Source organism: Callorhinus ursinus, unplaced genomic scaffold (assembly GCF_003265705.2).
Source record: "Callorhinus ursinus isolate GAN/ISIS: 27379988/994484 unplaced genomic scaffold, GSC_fseal_2.0 scaffold10, whole genome shotgun sequence".
Lineage (NCBI taxonomy): Eukaryota > Metazoa > Chordata > Mammalia > Carnivora > Otariidae > Callorhinus > Callorhinus ursinus.
The window spans coordinates 2,771,787-2,784,717 of record NW_027397072.1 but is presented as its reverse complement, the minus strand read 5'-3'; positions in this window follow the sequence as shown (position 1 = coordinate 2,784,717).

Here is a 12,931-nt window from a genome sequence, read left to right as displayed (position 1 = left end):
TGTGGCTATTTGTTGCAGCAGCAGAAGAAACCATAGGAATTCTGTGGAAATTATATAGAACGATGTTCTTGTTTTTGGGAAATGTATGTGGAAGTACCTAGGATGAAAATGGCAGGCTCTCTGCAACCAGTCTCACAAGTAGCTCAGCAGAAAAAGAGGGGGGTGGAGGTCAGACATTACCATGATGATATGAGCAATCTCCTGATCAATCTCCGTGAGAAGAACGTGGGCACTCATGACGCCAGCAACACTCTTGAAAGGGTCTAAGATTTTTTCAGAATTAAAGTTCTGGTAATAAAAAGAGAAAAAATAAAAAGAAAGACTGTAAGATCATGTCAGAGTTCAGTGAGAAACAGGGTTTTAATCCATGAGCAAAGTCTACCATGGGCAAAGGAAGAGAGTGTGAAACCAGATGCACTGCGTATTGGAAGATCCCAGACAGCCCGCTGAGGGGAGCTGATGAGACAAACCCCAGGTCCCCCCTAACCTCCCCTCCCCAGGAGTTTTATTGTCTGGAGAAGAACAGAGGGTCTTTGGGTGGGGGCGCCACGTGGACTGAAGGTAGATATACCCTTCAGATGACAGGGGTTGAGTGAGAGCTTGCTTCCTGCACGCGCACTCGTGTCCAGGTTCCCCACGGATCCCCTAGGACCCCGGCAGCCGGCTCACATGCTCCGGGCAGGAGCCTGGCCAAGCCAGCTCTGAGGAATCTGAGCAGCCATGAGGGAAAACATCACAGCACCGCTGGTGGGGTTCCCACCAGATTGGCATTGAGACCACCCTGCAGAAAGACCCCCAAGAGCACATGCTTTCAATCACCGTTCCAGTGCTGCACTCTGAAATGTGAGCAGTTATTAGACATTTGAGAAATACTTCAATATGAAGAAACAGTCCAAAATAATACACTTTGTTTTGCAAACTGAAAACATCCCCTAAGATTTTATTAATAGTGTCAGAGAACAGGAAAAGATAGTGCATCCATACAACAAAGTACTAAAGACTTTTTTTAAAAAAAGAAGGAACATGTGGAGAACAAATACATTTTGAAAACAAAAACAGCTTTTGGAAATTGATTTTATGAGAGCAGAAAATTTTTAAATTCAATGAATTAGTTGGAAGACAGAGAGAGTGGAGAAAACTTCACAGCAGAGGAGTCCCTGTGGCTCCCCATTTCCCTGTTTCCATGGTGATCAGTCACCTTCTTATTGGCCTCTTTCAATGCAACCACAGTCTAAATACCCTGCCCTGGGAGCTGACCAGGGTCACCCCTGGGAACCTGTGCTCTAGAAACGCTGCACCAGCTTCAACCGGTGCAAGAAACGTGAGGCCACCTAGGGACAAAGCTAAAGGTGTCAGACGAAGTGTGAAACCAGTTGCGAAATTGGGCAGGAGGGGAAAGGTGATGCTGAAGGAGGCGCGCTGGGGAAGCAGAACGCAAAGCTTCTCCAAGGTGTCAGGGACGAGGTGGGCAGCACCAGCTGACCCTTGAGAAGAGTGAGGGCAGCCTACTCGGGTGGCTCTTCTATGTCTTTGCCTGTCTCTGATCTGATCCATTCCATTTTGGTTTTAGGGTGTAACTATCAAAGTCAACCTGATTTCAGGGGCACCTGGGTGGCTCCATCAGTTGAGCATCTGACTCTTGATTTCAGCTCAGGTTATGATCTCAGGGTCCTGGGATCCAGCCCCACATCAGGCTCCACACTCAGTGGGGAGTCTGCTTGAGGATTCTCTCTCTCCCTTTCCCTCTGCCCCTCTCCCTACTCACACACTCTCTCTCTCAAATAAATAAATAGATCTTTAAAAAAAGAAAAAAGAAAAAAGAAAAGTCAACCTGATTTCAGCCACTTTCATTCCAATACCATAGGACATTTTAAAAATAAGTCTTCTGAAAGCAGAGAATCTTAAATGTATTGATGAACAAACATGTCATTCTAACTTCACTGAAATAATAGTTTACTCTCTGCAACCCTTCATTATGGGACACAAATGCCCTTTCCACTGATATCTGTTCAAAAATAGACACACTACTTCAGTTCACAGTGAGCTTTTCTCCTAGGTACCTGGAGGCTTACTTGATCTTGCCAAAAATAAAGTGGCCAGTCATTATCTTCACATTTGGGATGCATTCCATCTTCTATCCATTGGCCGTAATTAACATTTCACTTAACAAGGACCTGTCATTAATAAGTATCATATCCCCATTTCATAATTATTTATCCAACTAAAAACCATTTTGAATTTGTCAAGTTTGTAAGAAAATACAACAATGTTCACATTAAATAAATGCTAGTGGCAATTTTCTTCATTGCAGAAGTAATCACAGAAATAACTCAAAGCTAAAATTTCCATTACTTTACAACCAATGCTTAAATTTCATTTATTTGATGATGTTTCCTAATCATTCTCTCATTGTAGGCAGTGACATCAGAGACAGGAACTGCGAACAAGCTACATTTTGAAAATTCCCCTCTGACCCAAAGCCAGACTGGGAGCCATGAGGGCTGAACATGGGGTCACTCGTGCCCCTGCCTGATTCTGGAGCTCAGCCGTGCTCCTGCTGCCCCTTCCCCCGGTTTTCCAAGTCTTCCTGAGTTTTGTCAGTGTTGAGGCACAGAGTGCGGAATGTGAAAAGTAGTTCTTGACAAGAGTCTGGTTTGCTGTAGAGAGCCTCCTGTATGGAAGGGGCACAGAGAGCAGGTGCCACTCCAGGCATCCCCCACACTTGCTGTGGCCCCATGTGTGCCGGAGAGAGCAAACAGAGATACAGGGCTTCTCACATGGGACAGCCTGAGGATGTTACTCACTGTGGGTCTGGGTGCCTAACTGAGTGCCTATGTTTCACCAGACAAAACTGTTGGCCATTAAAATCAATGCCGGCACATCTGCTTCCAGCCACGAGAAAGTAACAGGCTCCAGACCTACACTCAGTCGTAAACAACCAGAGCACTGGGCAAAATGTGAAAACACCATTTTTTTATTTGTTTTATTGTTATGTTAATCACTATACATTACATCATTAGTTTTGGATGTACTGTTCCATGATTCATTGTTTGTGCATAACACCCAGTGCTCCACGCAGAACGTGCCCTCTTTAATACCCATCACCAGGCTAACCCATCCCCCCACCCGCTCCCCTCTAAAACCCTCAGTTTGTTTTTCAGAGTCCATCGTCTCTCATGGTTCCTCTCCCTCCGACGTACTCCCCTTCATTCTGCCCCTCCTGCTAAATTTTTCTTCTTTTTTTTTCTTAACATATATTGCATTATTTGTTTCAGAGGTACAGATCTGTGATTCAACGGTCTTGCAAAATTCACAGCGCTCACCGTAGTACATACCCTCCCCAATGTCTATCACCCAGCCACCCCATCCCTGCCACCCCCCACCACTTCAGCAACACTCAGTTTGTTTCCGGAGATTAAAAATTCCTCATATCTGTGAGGTCATATGATACATGTCTTTCTCTGATTGACTTATTTCACTCAGCATAACACCCTCCAGTTCCATCCACGTCGTTGCAAAGGCAAGATCTCATTCCTTTTGATGGCTGCATAATATTCCATTGTGTATATATACCACCTCTTCTTACCCATACATCTGTCAATGGACATCTTGGCTCTTTCCACAGTTTGGCTATTGTGGACATTGCTGCTATAAACATTGGGGTGCATGTACCCCTTCGGATCCCTACATTTGTATCTTTGTGGTAAATACCCAGGAGTGCAATTGTTGGATCGTATGGTAGCTCTATTTCGAACTGTTTGAGGAACCTCCATACTGTTTTCCAGAGTGGCTGCACCAGCTTGCATTCCCACCAACAGTGTAGGGGGGTTCCCCTTTCTCCACATCCCTGCCAACATCTGTCGTTTCCGGACTTGTTAATTTTAGCTATTCTGACTGGTGTGAGGTGGTATCACATTGAGGTTTTGATTTGGATTTCCCTGATGCCGAGCGATGTGGAGCACTTCTTCATAGGTCCGTTGGCCATTTGGATGTCTTCTTTGGAAAAATGTCTGTTCATGTCTTCTGCCCATTTCTTGGTTGGATTATTTGTTCTTTGGGTGTTGAGTTTGATAAGTTCTTTATAGATTTTGGATACTAGCCCTTTATCTGATACGTCATTTGCAAATATTTTCTCCCAGTCTGTCGGTTGTCTTTTGGTTTTGTGGACTGTTTCTTTTGCCGTGCAAAAGCTTTTTATCTTGATGAAATCCCAATAGTTCATTTTTACCCTGGCTTCTCTTGCCTTTGGCAATATTTCTAGGAAGAAGTTGCTGCGGCTGAGGTCGAAGAGGTTGCTGCCTGTGTTCTCCTTTAGGATTTTGATGGACTCCTGTCTCACGTTTAGGTCTTTCAACCATTTGGAGTTTATTTTTGTGTGTGGTGTAAGGAAATGGTCCAGTTTCATTCTTCGGCCTGTGGCTGTCCAATTTTCCCAACATCATTTGTTGAAGAGACTGTCTTTTTTCCATTGGACATTCTTTCCTGCTTTGTTGAAGATTAGTTGAACATAGAGTTAAGGGTCCATTTCTGGGCTCTCGATTCTGTTCCATTGATCTATGTGTCTGTTTTTGTGCCAGTACCATACTGTCTTGAAGATGACAGCTTTGTAATAGAGCTGGAAGTCCGGAATTGTGATGCCGCCAGCTTGCTTTTCTTTTTCAACGTTCCGCTGGCTATTCGGGGTCTCTTCTGGTTCCATACAAATTTTAGGATTATTTGTTCCATTTGTTTGAAAAAACTGCATGGTATTTTGATGGGGATTGCATTGAATGTGTAGATTGCTCTATGGAGCATTGACATCTTCACACTGTTGGTTCTGCCAATCCATGAGCATGGAAAGTTTTTCCATTTCTTTGTGTCTTCTTCAATTTCTTTCATGAGTATTTTATAGTTTTCTGAGTACAGATCCTTTGCCTCTTTGGTTAAATTTATTCCTAGGTATCTTATGGTTTTGGGTGCAATTGTAAATGGGATCGACTCCTTAATTTGTCTCTCTTCTGTCTTGTTGTTGGTGTATAGGAATGCCACTGATTTCTGTGCATTGGTTTTATATCCTGCTACTTGACTGAATTCCTGTATGAGTTCTAGCAGTTTTGGGGTGGAGTCTTTTGGGTTTTCCACATACAGTATCATATCATCTGCAAAGAGAGAGAGTTTGACTTCCCCTTTGCCAATTTGGATGTCTTTGATTTCTTTTTGTTGTCTGATTGCTGTGGCTAGGACTTCTAATACTATGTTGAATAGCAGTGGTGATAGTGGACATCCCTGCTGCGTTCCTGACCTTAGGGGAAAAACTCTAGCTTTTCCCCATTGAGAATGATATTCACTGTAGGTTTTTCATAGATGGCTTTTATGATGTTGAGAGATGTACCCTCTATCCCTATACTCTGAAGAGTTTTGATCAAGAAAGGATACTGTACTTTGTCAAATGCTTTTTCTGCATCTCTTGAGAGGATCATATGATTCTTGTTCTTTCTTTTGTTAATGTATTGTATCACGTTGATTGATTTGCGGATGTTGAACCAGCCTTGCAGCCCAGGGATAAATCCCACTTGGTCATGGTGAATAATCCTTTTAATGTACTGTTGGATTCTATTGGCTAGGATTTTGGTGAGAATTTTTGCATCCATGTTCATCAAGGATATTGGTCTGTAATTCTCCTTTTTGATGGGGTCTTTGTCTGGTTTTGGGATCAAGGTAATGGTGGCCTCATAAAAAGAGTTTGGGAGTTTTCCTTCCATTTCTATTTTTTGGAACAGTTTCAGGAGAATAGGTATTAATTCTTCTTTAAATGTCTGATAGAATTCCCGTGGGAAGCCATCTGGCCCTGGGCTTTTGTTTCTTGGGAGATTTTTGATGACTGCTTCAATTTGCTTAGTGGTTATAGGTCTGTTCAGGTTTTCTATTTCTTCCTCATTCAATTTTGGTAGTTGATACATCTCTAGGAATGCACCCATTTCTTCCAGGTTATCTAATTTGCTGGCATAGAGTTGCTCATAATATGTTCTTATAATTGTTTTTATGTCTTTGGTGTTGGTTGTGATCTCTCCTCTTTCATTCATGATTTTGTTGATTTGGGTCATTTCTCTTTTCCTTTTGATAAGTGTGGCCAGGGGTTTATCAATCTTGTTAATTCTTCCAAAGAACCAGCTCCTAGTTTCGTTGATCTGTTCTACTGTTCTTTTGGTTTCTAATTCATTGATTTCTGCTCTGATCTTTATTATTTCTCTTTTCCTGCTGGGTTTAGGCTTTATTTGCTGTTCTTTCTCCAGCTTCTTTAGGTGTAGGGTTAGGTTGTGTTTTTGAGACCTTCCTTGTTTCTTGAGAAAGGCTTGTATTGCTATATACTTTCCTCTCAGGACTGCCTTTGCTGTATCCCCAAGATTTTGAACAGTTGTGTTTTCATGTTCATTGGTTTCCATGAATTTTTTTAATTCCTCTTTAATTTCCTGGTTGACCCATTCATTCTTTAGTAGGATGCTCTTTAGCCTCCATGTATTTGAGTTCTTTCCAACTTTCCTCCTGTGATTGAGTTCTAGCTTCAAAGCACTGTGGTCTGAAAATATGCAGGGAATAATCCCAATCTTTTGGTACCAGTTGAGACCTGATTTGTGACCTAGGATGTGATCAATTCTGGAGAATGTTCCATGGGCACTAGAGAAGAACGTGTATTCCGTTGCTTTGGGTTGGAATGTTTTGAATATGTCTGTGAAGTCCATTTGGTTCAGTGTGTCATTTAAAGTCTTTATTTCCTTGTTGATCTTTTGCTTAGATGATCTGTCCATTGAGTCAGGGGGGTGTTAAAGGCCCCCACTATTATTGTATTGTTGTCAATGTGTTTCTTCGCTTTTGTTCTTAATTGCCTTATATAATTGGTTGCTCCCATGTTAGGGGCATAGATATTTACAATTGTTAGAGCTTCTTGGTGGATAGACCCTTTAAGTAGGATATAGTGTCCTTCCTCATCTGTTATTACAGTCTTTGTTTTAAAATCGAATTTGTCTGATATAAGGATTGCCACCCCAGCTTTCTTTTGGTGTCCATTAGCATGGTAAATGGTTTTCCACCCCCTCACTTTCAATCCGGGGGTGTCTTTGGGTCTAAAATGAGTCTCTTGCAGACAGCATATTGATGGGTCTTGTTTTTTAATCCAATCTGATAGCTTGTGTCTTTTGATTGGGCATTTAGCCCATCTACATTCATGGAAACTATTGAAAGGTATGAATTTAGTGCCATTGTATTGCCTGTAAGGTGACTGTGACTGTATATTGTCTCTGTTCCTTTCTGATCTGTGCTGCTTTTAGGCTCTCTCTTTGCTTCGAGGACCCCTTTCAATATTTCTTGTAGAGCTGGTTTTGTGTTTGGAAATTCCTTTTGTATTTGTTTGTCCTGGAAGCTTTTTATCTCTCCTTCAATTTTCAATGAGAGCCTCGCTGGGTATAGTATTCTTGGCTGCATATTTTTCACGTTTAGTGCTCTGAAAATATCATGCCAGTCCTTTCTGGCCTGCCAGGTCTATGTGGATAGCTCTGATGCCAATCTAATATTTCTACCATTGTAGGTTATATATCTCTTCTCACAAGCTGCTTTCAGGGTTTTCTCTTTGTCTCTGAGACTCATAAGTTTTACTATTAGATGTCGGGGGGTTGACATATTTTTATGGATTTTGAGAGGGGTTCTCTGTGCCTCCTGGATTTTGATGCCTGTTGCCTTCCCCACATTAGGGAAGTTCTCTGCTATAATTTGCTCCAATATACCTTCTGCCCCTCTCTCTCTTTCTTCTTTTTCTGGGATCCCAATTATTCTAATGTTGTTTCGTCTTATCGTATCGCTTATCTCTCGAATTCTGCCCTCGTGATCCTGTAGTTTTTTATCTCTTTTTCTCAGCCTCTTTATTTTCCATCATTTGGTCTTCTATATCACTGATTCTCTCTTCTGCCTCATTTATCCTAGCAGTTAGTGCCCCCATTTTTGATTGCACCTCATCAATAGCCTTTTTGATTTCGACTTGGTTAGATTTTAGTTCTTTTATTTCTCCAGAAAGGGTTTCTCTAATAACTTCCACGCTTTTTTCAAGCCCAGCTAGTATCTTTAAAGTCATGATTCTGAACTCTAGGTCCGACATCGTACTAATATCCGTATTGAGTAGGTCCCTGGCTGATGGTACTACCTCTTGTTCTTTTTGCTGAAGTGATTTTTTTCGTCTTGTCATTTTGTCCAGAGGAGAATAGATGAATGAGAGAACAAAATGCTAACAGGTTAACAACTTCCCCAGCAAATATACTGTATACAAATCAGAAAAGACCTGAAACCAGGGGAAAAGAAAGGGAAAGAAAGAAAAAAGAAAGAGAAAGAAAAAAATAGAAAAAGATAAAAACAAACAAAAACAGAACAAAACAAAAAAAAAACAATCTGATCAAATATGATCAGGCTAGTGCATAGATCAGTGCCACACACTAGATTTTGGGCATATTTTGGTCTGTTAGAAGAAAGTGCCTCCTAAAATTTTTAAAGGAAGAAAGACTCCTATATGTACAAAATAAGGGTTGATACAATGAAGGGATGGAAGATGACTATAAAGATGAAAATAATAAAAAATTTATAAAAGGAATTGATAAGAAGTTGTTTGAAAAAAGAAAGAAGTTTAAAAGAAAAAAAGAAAAGAAAAGAAAAGAAAAGGGAGAGAGTGTGATCAGGCAGGAGACTAGAACAAAGCCATACACTAGTGATTTAAGGTATATTTTGATCTGTTAGAAGAAACTGTATCTCAGAATTTTAAAGAGAGAACAACTTATATATATATGCCAAAAATAAGGGTAACTACTATGAAGGGATAAAATATGACTCTAAAAATGAAAAATAAAAAATGTTTTTTTTAAAAAAGGAATTGATAAGATGTGGTTGAAAAAGGGAAAAAGAAAAATTCAAAAAAAAACAGTTAAAAAATTAACTTTGAAAAACTAAAGAATCATCGTAAAAAAGCCATGAATTCTATGTGCAGTATTCCCCTAGCGCTGGCGTTCTCCCGTTCTCCTTGATCGGTAAACTTGGTCTTGGCTTGCTGGCTGTTTGTGCTGATCTTCTGGGGGAGGGGCCTGTTGCCGTGGTTCCCAAATGTCTTTGCCGGAGGCAGAGTTGCCCCGCCTTTGTCGGTCCGGGCTAAGCAAGCTGCTTGGGTTTGCTCTCAGGAGCTTTTGTTCCCTGCAAGCTCTCCGTACAGCCTTGGAGGACCAGGGTGAAAATGGTGGCCTCCCAGTCTCTGCCTGGAGGAGCCGAGAACTCGGGGCCCCACTCCTCAGTGCGCCCCCAGAGAAAAGCAGTCACTCCCGTGTCCCTGGTCTCCGGCCGCACTCCGTGCTCACCCGGCCTGTGACCGAACATTTCTATCTCTGGCACCCGACCCCGTGTGGAGTCTCCAAACCCAGCAGATCCCTGCGGTGCGCTCCCGCGCCGCTCCTCCCGGGGGAGGAAGGGGAGTCTCCCCGGATCTGCCGCTTGTTGGGTCCCTGCTGGAGGAGCAGTGGCCCCGACTGGGCCGCGGATCACAGTTTATGGCCACCCCGAGCTGAGAGCCCGCGCCTCGGCTCCGTCTCTGCAGCCGGCTTCCCCGCTCCGATCCCTGGGAGCTCTGCCGCACTCAGGCTCCCCCGGTCTTTCTGTGACCCCGAGGGTCCTGAGACCACACTGTCCCGCGAGGGTTCCACCCCCCGCTTAGGCACTGGAGCGCCGTCCCTCCGCGGAGCCGACTTCTAAAAGGTCCGATTTTGTGCTCCGCGGCCCTAGCACTTGCCAGAAGCGGCCGACGGGCCCTCCTCCCCCGCCATCTATCCTCCCGAATATCGCCTCGGATTCACTTCTCCGCACGTCCTACCTTCCAGTAAGTGGTCGCTTCTCTGTTCAGAGAGTTGTTGCTACTCTCCTCTTCGATCTCCTGTTGAGTTCGTAGGTGTTCAGAATGGTTTGATCCCTATTCAGCTGAGTTCCTGAGACCAGACGAAATCCAGGTCTCCTACTCCTCTGCCATCTTGCTCCGCCCCTGAAAACACCATTTTTGATGTCAGACCAGCACAGGACTGTGTCCCTGGAGACAGAACAGTCTATGGAAAGGGAACCCCAAATTAGCCTAGCAGCCAGATGAGTAGACCAGGCAGAGGGAGCTGGAGCTTGCCATGCTGAGTGGGGACAGGACCGAGCTAGGCAGAGGGTGAGCTCCAGAGACACGCAGGCAGGCCCTCCATGGTGGCTTTGGCTGAGTCTGATCTGTGTGCACAGGGGGAAGCTCTCTGAGAGCAAAGCTCCGGAGCTCACGTGGGGCCCGAGGGCGGAGAGGACAGGTATCCGTGAGGACAATGGGCGTTCGGGCAGCACATCCTGACGGCCTGGGTGGCTGGCGTGCCCTCGAGGCCCTCTGGGGGACCAGGATCTTTGGTGGGCTGCCTGGCCTCACCCATCACTTTCATTCCAGGGTGCCCACTCCCGAGCATTTCATCCAGCTCTCCTTTACCATGCTCCAGTATGGGGGTCCTTGTACACGGAGTTTCTGCCGTGGCATGCCTGGCCTCCTTGCATCTGGCTGATCCACCATGCCATATGCATCATGATCCTGGACGTAAACTGGGCAAAGCAAACAGGCGACGGTCCCCTGCTCCTTGTAAGCTTTGACCCATCACTGTGTTCACATCCCGCTGGTGAGAACCAGTCATTTGGCTGCAACCAGTTAGCTGTGTGCTGAGAAACACAGTCAGGCCTGGCAGGCCTGCTGCTCCGGAGACCACTTGTCCCTAGAGAAGGGAGATCATGAACCTGGTGAGCGGCTAGCCATCAGCGTTTGCATTCTTGAAGCCCCCACCCTGCTCCTGATGTTGCACCTTGCACTGGTTCTGGATTTACTTCCTGAATAGCTCGTGAATAGGTCTCCTCATCCCCGCCCCCCCAGCACCAGCTCTCACTTGCGTTATTGTGATGCCGCTAAAATGGTCTTTCCTCCTCCGCTCTTCATATGCTCCTCTTCACACTGTGGCCAGTGGACCTTCTCAAAACATGAATGTGAGCTTATCCCCTCAGTGCCTCTTGTCACTCTCTGGGTAGAGACCAAACTCAGAACTACACCGCGCGGTCCCTCCGTGACCTCAGCCTCACCCCATCCCTGCACACTGTCCTCCTTCCAAACCTCGTCCCCGTGCGCCAGCCCCACCCAGGCTCCATGCCCTTCCTTCCCTCTGGAATGACCTTCACTGCTGACTCTCCCTCGCCCTTCAGATCCCAAACCCATCCCAAGGCTCGCTGACGTCCACTCCCAGCTAAATCCCCTTAGACGTTCCGGTAGCCCCACGAAGTAAGCTCTCACCATGGCATTGGCATTTCTGCACTGATATGTTTAATGGCTTAATGAGTGTGTGGAATATGAGCTCCCCAAGGGCAGGAATGCCATGCACAGTGACCGACATGGTGGGAAGGGAGAGAGAAGAGAAGGAAGACACGAGGAGAGAGAGCAAGATGAAAGGAGGGGGGTGAGCCAAGCAGGGGAAGAAGGGAAGAAGGAAGGGGGGGAAGGGGCAGGCTGGGGAGACTCACACACGAGCCTGACAGTCACCCTTGCACTTCTGACTTCAGGGGATGGTTCACAAGGAGGATGAATGGGGAACTGAAGAACATGACAGGACACCTGACTCTTCCTAGGAAAAAGCTATGTCAGAGGAGACACTGCCCAGGAGCACACACTCACAACACGGTGCTTACATTTCCCCGTGCTGGCCCCGGGGTCCCTAGGGTTTGGTCGGGAGCTTAGCAGCAGGAGCAGAATGAGAATGAGGACATCCTGGCAGGAGTTCCTGTCATGCCAGGGAGCAGAACGGGCACCTGCTCATCTCCACTGAGAGTCTATTACATGTCAGGCACTCTTCTGAATACTTGGGATCTGTGAGTTTAAAAAAAAAAAAAGCAGACAAAAGCCTTTCTGTCGTGTAGTTTACATCCAAGTAGAAGTAGACTCGGTGTTTTCTCATCTCCCAGATGGGACCTGCGGGCCCGACGCACTGCCCGGCCCCGAGCATGGTGTGGGACCCAGAGACTACAGGCACAGCGGATAATCACAAACACACCCGTGCTGTCAGTTCTGCGAGCTGCCTCCTCCTTACCCACACTCATTATCACGGAAGCCCTTGAGACAATCTGACTTCAGAAACACCAGGAGTGGGAGTGTCCGGCTGGCTCAGTCAGAAGATCGTGCTACTCTTGATCTTCGGGTTGTGAGCTTGAGCCCCACCTTGGGTGTACAGACAACTTAAAAAAATAAGATCTAAAAAAAAAAAAGGCTTAAAACACTAGGTATAAGGAAGAAACTATTGGCGGTGCAAATGGACAAGCGTTACCAGAACTGATTTACAAAGTGATGTTTGTAATGGCAGATATTACCTGCATCCACAGTCATTTCCGTTATAAGCATAGGTCCCTAAGGGGCTAAGATGATGAGAATTATGTAAAGGGCAAATGTCATATTTTATTCTCGGAATATCGCCATTTGGGTAAATAGGCAAGAGGGAGCCTGTTCAGGAATACGTAAATATAAAACTATGTGTACGCATCATACCTGCAAAAGCGAATTACAGACTAGACTTGCTGCAGTAGAATATCTCCATTTCTTTAAAATTTCCACGAATTGTCTTGGTAATTATGCTTGTAAGACTATCAAGCACTAATATGGAACAACTTTGGATTCCATGGACAAGCTATTCACCAACTTCCAGACTGTGCCTGCAGATCTCTTTATTTTTCACAGCATCTAAACAGGAAATTAAAGTTAATAACACGTTTTTTAGCTGATTTTTCAAACTGGTGTTTTTAAAAATCATAAATGCTTGAATATTAAGAAGTGGCTCATTTCACAGGCACATTTTTTCCCACTTTTCCAGTAACTGGCATGATGGGATCA